The following is a 9,195-nucleotide window of genomic DNA, read 5'->3' as shown; positions in this document are numbered from 1 at the left end:
TTGTCTTAGAGACATGTATATTCAAGAGACTGAGGAAAGGGAGGATCAGAAGATGCTTTGTCATCAGCATTAAAAGAACATACTTGGTACTTTTCTAAGCCAGAGAATAACTAATAGCGGTTGGCAGCTGTCTTTCTCTGCCACCTTCCTGAGCATAACTGTTTGCTCTTCAACTCAGATGGGCCTTGAGTCTAGCACATACTGTGCACTGCTCATTTGATTTAATTACAATGCTGCTTTCAGCCCCTTGAGACTTAGGGGGAAAGAAAAAATGTAGGTATAAGAAATCAAAGAATGTATATTTCTCCCTTTTGTAGAAAATGTATGATTCTTCTATGTCTTAGTTTGCTAAAAAACACAAAGATATTTTTGATTAGGAAAGGTAAATCAATTATGAGCCAATAGTCAACATAACCATTAAAACTCATTTTTTAAAAATAAAAACTAATGGTTCCTCCAAAGTTCTAAAGAGGGTCTTTAAAAGCCCTAATATCAAGGTTCCCATAGTTGGAATAAGATTATCTAATTGGCTAGGGAAGAAAGTACTTCAGAAAATATTGTCAAAGATATAGTCATCCCTGACTTCATGACATAATCACTATTTGTCACCTGTTAGATATCTTTTAAGCTTGATATTTCAAATAGCTTATATATTGTGGAGACAGAGACATTGGTTTTGAAGGAACTAGGAAATATTTTCTGCAGAATGTGGTGTTTGATTGGAATCTTAAAGGAAACTAAGGATATGGGGAAAAGGAAAGGGAAAATAAGTATAAAGGCATGAAAATAGAGTAAGATGTGTGAATAAAAGCAAAAAGGCCAAGAAGATGTGGCATGTGGAAGGATTAGTTCTTTGTATTACATTTTAAGAAGTATTGATAACCTAGTTACAATGTCCAGAGGACAACTACAATACTGATAAACTTCAAGTTCCTGCATTTAAGAAGGTTGAAATCATGTAAAGATCTTAAAGATCATTTCACAATAACACTATTTGAGGGACAGCTGGGTACCTCAGTGGATAGAGTACCAGTCTTGTAGTCAGGAGGAAATGAGTTCAAACCCAGCCCCAGACATTTAGTAACCATATGACCTTGGGAAAATAACTTAACCCTGATTGCCCCCCCCCTTCAAAAAAATCCCACACCACTATTTGATCCTACAATTCCTAGAATGGACATGAGTAGTAAAATAGTATCAAGATAAAAAAAAAACAGAAATGCTTTCTTATCCAGGAATACACAATTGATGTACCATAAGCCCTGCCATTATCTCAGAGTCCCAGCATGTGCTCTTTTGTATCTAATGTGTCTGATTGCAAACCTAGCTCTCTTTTGAGCTGACTACCAACTGTTAGGTTTCCCTGAAATATGATACAGGCATCAAGGGAACAGAGGACTCAGAAGAAGTATTGTTCTATTACTGACTTTATGGCATAAAGTTATTATTTATCATTCTTTGCCCAAGTTCAAGAAACAAACAATGGAGACATTTTTCCAGATCCACACAACCCCAGTCAACACAAATACAGGTAGAGAAGTAAATAGATTCAAATAACCAAACTCCCTGAAATGTCAGTGCTCTGCCACAAAAAAAAAGGTATCGTCAGTCTCTCTTGCTCTCCTTTCTTTTAACATACTTATTATTATTATACAGTTATCCCTTTCACTTACTGATTTTCTCCATCATGGAATTTTTGGAGAATTTTATACCATAGCACATTATAGGCCAGCAGATGACACAGAAAAATTTTAGAAACTCAGAAATGAATAAAAATACATGTACAATATCAACCCCAAGTTTATAATAAGGTACTGTAAGCACTCCATAAAATAAAAAGAAGCAAATTAATCTTCTTCTTAGGCCAAATTTCAGATTATTGGGGCACACCACCCCTAACTCCAATGATGTGTAAGGGATAAGTGTATTTTACTAAAAGGGCCAGTTTAGAAAATACACTTCTGCACCACATTTTTTTCTGTGTTGCTATTTGAAACTTCCTCTAGGAAACAGGAAAAAGATTGATGCCCACATTAGAGTTGAGGCAGGAGATGTTGTCTTGATGTCTTATAGCTTAGCTATCCTTTCTCTCTTTAAAACTATGAAAAATATGCAAAAAAAAACCCTACCAACTAACAAATTCACCATTTTCTCTGTATTTGGATTGGCTCCTGCATAGGGAGGAGTCATAATTTTCTCTTCACTCATAGAAATAGACCTATTAAGCTGCTTGTTAAATATATATGGCACAATTTGACACCAAAATAGCAGAGATCTCGTCTTAATAATGTCCTAAATTGCATAAACTTTTACAAATTTGAGTTGAATTGAACTGAGTTGAAATGGACACCTAAAAACTGAATAGCTGCTCTTTTACTATTAAAGCTTCACATAAAGTGAGAGAAATCTAAAATTGTATCTCTATTCATTGTTAGTAGAATATCTGATTTGAAAAAATCATCTTCGATTCAGCAACTTTTCTCTCTCCCATTATTTGAATTATTATAATTACTTGGTACTTCAATCAATTATCTTAATGGACACTTATCATTTGTGTGGGGTCAGGGTTTTGCCATACTGTAGATTGGTGTGCAGTAATAATTTTTCTTTGTTAGTGCAGCAGAGCTAATTAACTACTTCCTGTTAATGTTTGATTGAATTTGGTAAAGCTATAGTTCAAATAAATGGAGGTGTCATGGCTGACCCTAAGTGAGGTCAGTATTTAAGTAAACCACTGAATGAGGCAACTCAGTGGTCCTTTTCCTTATGGATGATGAGCTAATTAACTATATTTCCCCTTAAGGTTTAAAATCTCTAAAGTTCTTGTTCAACACTGTTTTTATCAGATGTTTATTAAAATTTTTGCTTCCTGAACATGTTTGTGTACCTGTGATGTATTTGCTATACCAGAACCAAATATAACTGTTTTCTCTTTATAGATTAAGTAGGTGATTTCTACAAAACTTTTGCCAATTTTTCTTTCAAAATGTTATTAAATTGGGGGTGACTGGTGATTTTGTTTCCATTTGTCATTATGTCACTTTATTTCAGTGTTGTCATGTGAATAATAGGCAATCAGGATTGAAAGTTTTTCACCCAAATTGCAGCCCTCTCGATGTGACAATTAAATTAATTACAAATCTAGAATAAACAGTTTTTAATCACATAAAACAGTTCTGCCACATTATACACAATTTCCTTATGATGTAAATCTCAGGCTTGGGGAATATTTTTTTAAATAAATAAAGCCATCAAACAGACAAAGCTTTTGCTTACCCCTCATTAATAAGCAGATGTACCAAAAAGAATATGCTCCAAACAGCTGTGCCTGCTAATATTCATTTATTTTTTAAAATTTAATATTAACAATTTGACAGTCTAAATAATACTTATTTCCAATTTTTTTTTCTATTGGGAACAATGGGGCCATCTAAACAATCCTGATGTATGCTATTCAAGCGTAAGTAGCTTGACAACAGGAGAAACAAAATGGCCGATTCAGAGAAGGTTCCAAGTAAAATACAATGTTAGTATCCCAGTAGTTATTGAGTATCAAAAGTTTGTAACTCCAGATTTCTCCATACAGTGAGGAAAAGCAAAGTAAACAGTAAATAGGCTCAATCATAAGAGTAGAAATGCAAGGAAACTCACATTCATACACTTTACATTTGAGGAAAACTCTAACCTAGAAAGGGTAGAGTGAGTATATAAGATATGTAAGAGAATAATAGCTTAAATTCAGGGCTTCTACCCCAAATCTAGCATTCTTTCTAAAGGACTTCATGTTAAAAAGGCAAACCCATTAGTTGGTATTAAAACAAAGGCAAGAGCAGCTAGGTGGCACAGTGGATAGAGCACCAGCTCTGAATTCAAATGTGGCTTCAGACACTTAACACTTCCTAGCTTTGTGACCCAAGGCAAGGTACTCAACCCCAATTGCCTCAGGGAAAAAAGCAAGTATGATAACCATATAATCAGGCTAGGCTTCCTAAGACAAGTCATTTATTCTTGAATTATAGTTTCTTCTGCAAGATGGCAGCATATGCTCCATGGTAGTTGTCAATTCAGGCTTTTGTGCATTGTCCAATGATGATACCTCCCCAATTCCATGTTTATCTCATTTTATAACTTTTTTTCCTTCTCTGCTGGGCTCTTTGTTATTGATTTTTAACCTCATATCCTTCATAAATCTTTCCAGGTTGGGGATTTTAATGTAATTCCTCACAGGTTTTTTTTTTTTTTCTTTCTTTCTGAATAAATGTTCCTGGCCCTGAATCTTTAAGTACTTGTTCTCCATGACACTATCTTAATGACCAAGACATCATCTTTCTTCAACATATTTTGGAAATAAAGCATGATGTCCCATGTTCTTGGGTCGAAAGGATTAAGACATAAGAATTGCCTCTGACCAGGGCATGAGTCACTTTAAAGCTCAGCCCCTCAGCTCTAAGATTATATACTATACCAGAATTTCTTCATCTGGATGAGATAAAAGATTCAGATTGTTCCCTTTCCCAAAAAAAATCATGAAAAAATTCCTTTTATTTTTTTCTTGCCTTCCTCTTTGCCTTCCTCCATATTTCCTTCCTACCTGTCTGCCTTCCTACTTCTTTACTTTTTTTCTTCCTTTCTTTTTCTTTCTTTCCTTCTCTTTTCTTGTTGTTTTCTCTCAATTGCTCTCTCCTTCCTACCCTCCCTCCTTTTTTCCTTCCTTGAATTCTAATGTTTTCTACTCTTTTTTTAGACAAAATATCAGAGAGCTGTATTTGTTGGTAGTGAGCCTGAACCTAAAGGAGTACAATTCTAGAGCTGTGAGTTTCAACTCTTGGGGTCATAGATTATATTATTTCCTTGTCCCATCCCATTTTATGGCCAAATTTCACTACCTATCAGTAAAAAAGGCCTCAAGAAATCCTTCCACAATATCTTCAACATAGAGGAGATCCAATTCAGTTCCAGTTGATCAATGATGGACAGAAACAGATACACCCAGAGAAGGAACACTGGGAAATGAGTGCAAAATGTTTGCACTATTGTCTTTCTACCCAGGTTACTTATACCTTCGGAATCCAATTCTTATGGTGCAACAAGAAATTTGGTTTTACACACATATATTGTATCTAGGATATACTGTAGCACATTTATTATGTATGGGATTGCCTGTCATCTAGGGGAGGGAGTAGAGGGAGAGAGGGGAAAATTTGGAAAAGTGAATACAAGGGATAATGCTGTTAAAAAAATACCCATTCATATGTACTGTCAAAAAATTATAATTATAAAGTTGATAAATTTAAAAAATTTAAATTTAAATAAAAAAAAAAGAAATCCTGCCATACACCTTAGTACACTTGGCCCACAATGATTGACAAAATATTGGTGGATTGAAGTGTTTTTCATTCATTAATTAATTCATTCATTCATTTACAGATTATATTTCCTGAGGAACTTAGAGATTTTATTTCTTTGGAACCTAATTTCAGTTATAGATATGGGGCTAGGACTACACCAGGTCCTGGAAATCATCCAATCTGGTTTCATTTAATGGATGAGGAAAATAAGAAGCAATGAAGTTAAATGACTTGCCTAGGTTTCCACCGAGTAAGGATTTTAATTTTATGTCTTAAGACTGAAATTTCAACTCTATTTCTACTGTTCTATGTTTTATTTTCATAAGCACTTAATACATATTAATTTCTGATTTACAATGTTATGATAATAGAAAAGTCACACCAGGTGAGAATCCAGATGGCCTTCTTTAACTAGGAGCAGGAAAGGAAATATTTAATCATGACATTTTAACTTGCTCACAAATCAAGTCCCACTAAGCATATGCCTACTCTTTCTCATATGTCCCAGTAAAATCAATGTTTTGCTTATCTTTTCTTTTTTTTTTTTTTTTTTTACTTTCAGCCTTAAAGACAAATATGTCTTGGTTCTAGTTTGCTCAGCAATGACAATTTGCAGGGAGAAGGATAGTGAATGGTATCATGAATATATCCTGTGATTTAACTTCTTTTGGAAAGCCTGATAATTTCCCCTTGTCCCAGAGAAGTTTGTCCAAAATACCAAGTAAACCCTCAAGTCATGGGACAATAATCTCAGATCTCAATTTTACAGTTTATTGCATCATTGTTATCTGTGTAGCCCACATTGTATTCTGCCTTTGCCTTAAGCATATGTGTATACATTGTTTTGTCTCTGTGCAAACTAACATAGGTTGATAACACATTTGTCTTATACCAACATAATTTTACTGATCATTGCAATCATCTCTGCCTTTCCCTATTCATCTTCTGCTTCTAAAATCAAGTCCCTATATTATCTCTCTTACCGTCTGTGCTCCAACAATTTCAGTCACCATTTCTTCTCTGCTCTGTGTGCATATATGCACTGCTCACAAATACACATACACACACAAACGATTTTGACCCAGTTGAGGGCTAGTCAGCATTCATCTTACAAATATTTGTTGATCACCTGTGATGATATCATCAACTGTTAGTACTCACTCTTTCTTAATAGTATCACCTATAATTATTATGTGCTATGTGCTTCTATGTGCTTAAGTGACTTCTTGTTTTATACCCCACTGCAGTGGAGTGTAAACTTCATGAGGACAAGTGAAATTCTGTTTTTGTCTTTGTACTCTGAATGCCTAGCACTGAGTCTGGCACATTGTGGGAGCTTTATCAATGTTTCTTAAATTGAATTGAAGCACTATACCAAATACTACAAAAAAGGGATTCTTAATTTTTTTTTTTGTGTGTGTGTGTGTATGTGTGTGTGTGTGTGATAGAACTTTTGAAAATCTGGAGAAGTCTATGAACCCATTCTCAGTATTAAGTTTTCAATGCAAAAATAAAATACATAGAATAACAAAGGATTGCAAAAAATTACAAATTTAATTGAAATGTAGCTATTGGAAACATTTTTAAAAGCTCATAGATTCCCAGTTAAGAACCTTCACTGTAGACGTTGTGAAGAAATAAAATCTTATTTACTGAGATAGTCTTTTAGCCAGATCAATAAGAGATATATGAATAAGTAGAATGTTTATAATTAAGCATTGTATATGCTTAATTCTAATTATAATGCTTATAATTAAGCATTATGAAAGTAAACATATAAATGGCATATATAAGTTCATATGTATGTATATAAACATATATATAGAGATATATATGTACTATATGTTTAAACATACATAAATTTTATATTTTATTATTAGTCATTTGAAGCAGAAATAAGACACAAATAATTATGGCACCATAGCCTTTGGTAAGTATGATCATTACTATATGACATATAGCATTACAAAATATAAAGGAAGAGAGGGATCACTTTTTGTTTGTTTTTTACATGAAAAATTTTTACTATGACAAAATGTCATATGATTTTTATGATCTTGGTCTTTCCTTCTTGCCTTTGTACAAGGGCAGAAGAGGAAACATTTGCAACTACAATCTTGAAGCAGATTCCAGGAATATCACCAACAGTGTGACCTTTTTGACCAAATCCAGCAGCCAAAACTTCATAATTATCCTCAATAAAATTCAAGCAGTTGTCTTTGGGAACAAAGAGAATGATTATTTTTTATCTTTCTTAATTGGCTGGATTCTTACATACTTCCTGATAGACAAATTGGGCTGCTTGGGTTCTACACCAACTTTTTCTAAGACAATCCCTTTTGTATGAGATATTTCTCCAAATGAATTGTTTTTCAAGGAAGTGCCCAAATGAGCTTTCTTTTACTGTTTGTCTTGCAACTTTTGATCATTTCTATGGTTCTAGTGCTTTCTGGCTGTGTGAAGACCATGGCACTTTCCCATGCTATTGCCATCCTGGCCAAGAGAAAATGAAAAAGATCACTTTTAATCAAAGATGGCTTCTCATTTTTCTCTTTTGTTGCCTCTGTAGCATAGAGGAGTAGGAAATAGATTGGACCAAAGCCAGGGGACATACAATGTTGACAAGTCACTTAAATTTTCTGAACCTCATATTTTTGACCTGTAAAATAGGAATTATACCCATGTACTACCCATGTCACAGATGTGATAGAAAGATTCCATAATACATTTCTAAGACATTTTGTAAATCTTACAAAACTCTGTAAATGTAATGGGTTATTAATTCTTCAATATAACTTATTAAAATCTCAAATGTTTACTCTTGTAGTCCAAATTAACACCCAATACAGTTGCATAACAAGCATAAATCAACAGTTTTAAGCTTTCTCCTACTATTTTTACAATTTCTCCCCCATGACAATCCTATTGATTCCCTAGCTTTAGCTATCACATTATTTAAAAATGTGTATATCCCATGTCTTAATCTCTCTCTCAAGCAAATTGCACATGTAGATTTTTTTTTACTGTTGTTTTGTTTTTGTTGTTGTTGTTGTTTCTTATTATGGCTTTTTATTTTCAAAATGTATGCATGGATAATTTTTCAATATTGATCCTTGCAAAACTTTGCATTCCAATCCCCCCCTTCTCTCCATCCTGTTCCCTAGATGGCAAGCAATCCAATACACATGCATGTGGATTTGCAGTTTCTTGTGCACTCAACCTTTTTATTGTACCATGTTACAGAAATGCTTCTTTTGTTCCATTAATTGAAAATTGTTGAGACCCTGGATCTCTTAGAATCAGCCGGAGTCAGGATAAACAAAAGTCTTTATTCTTGGTCTTTTGCATTCCAGGTCAGGGGATTAGATCTAGCAATCTCCACACATCCTTTCTCTCTCCACCACCAAGAGAATGACCCCTTCTCCTCCTACTACTCCACCCACTCATCTCACTTCCCCTTCTTTGTCCACACCCACCTATCTAGCCAGCACAGAACAGTTAAGTAGGGTCATCCTCCAAACATGTGGTAATAGAGAATTGTCCAATTGGTAATTAGCCTCAAGTGCCAGGTTACCTTGCATCTGCTCAGATTCCTGAGGGTTTTCAAGTCCAACAATTTTTGATGTCCTTGAGTCAAACACCATAACTGCCAGGCTCTTTCAGTAGTAGGCACAGTCAGCAATGGAACCACCCGATGTTTCTTGGATCTTCTTCTTCATTTCAAGGGTTTGCTCCATCTCTCTCTGATGGACAAGGTTTATTGGCACCCATCTGATTCCTTCTCCATCTGTACAGATACAAGCAAACCCTCTCCCCCAAGTAGTTAACCAATCTAGTCCTTTCCATT

The 9,195-nt window shown here is 34.5% G+C and overlaps 1 pseudogene; it reads right to left on the bottom strand.

The window, feature by feature from the left end:
* Window positions 1–7,397: 7,397 nt before the first annotated feature.
* LOC141553457 (small ribosomal subunit protein uS12-like) lies at window positions 7,398–7,829 on the bottom strand (annotated as a pseudogene).
* Window positions 7,830–9,195: the final 1,366 nt, after the last annotated feature.

The sequence above is a fragment of the Sminthopsis crassicaudata genome, chromosome 2 (genome assembly GCF_048593235.1).
Source record: "Sminthopsis crassicaudata isolate SCR6 chromosome 2, ASM4859323v1, whole genome shotgun sequence".
Lineage (NCBI taxonomy): Eukaryota > Metazoa > Chordata > Mammalia > Dasyuromorphia > Dasyuridae > Sminthopsis > Sminthopsis crassicaudata.
Note: the sequence above shows the minus strand (reverse complement) of the source record. Positions and strands in the feature narration are given on the sequence as shown.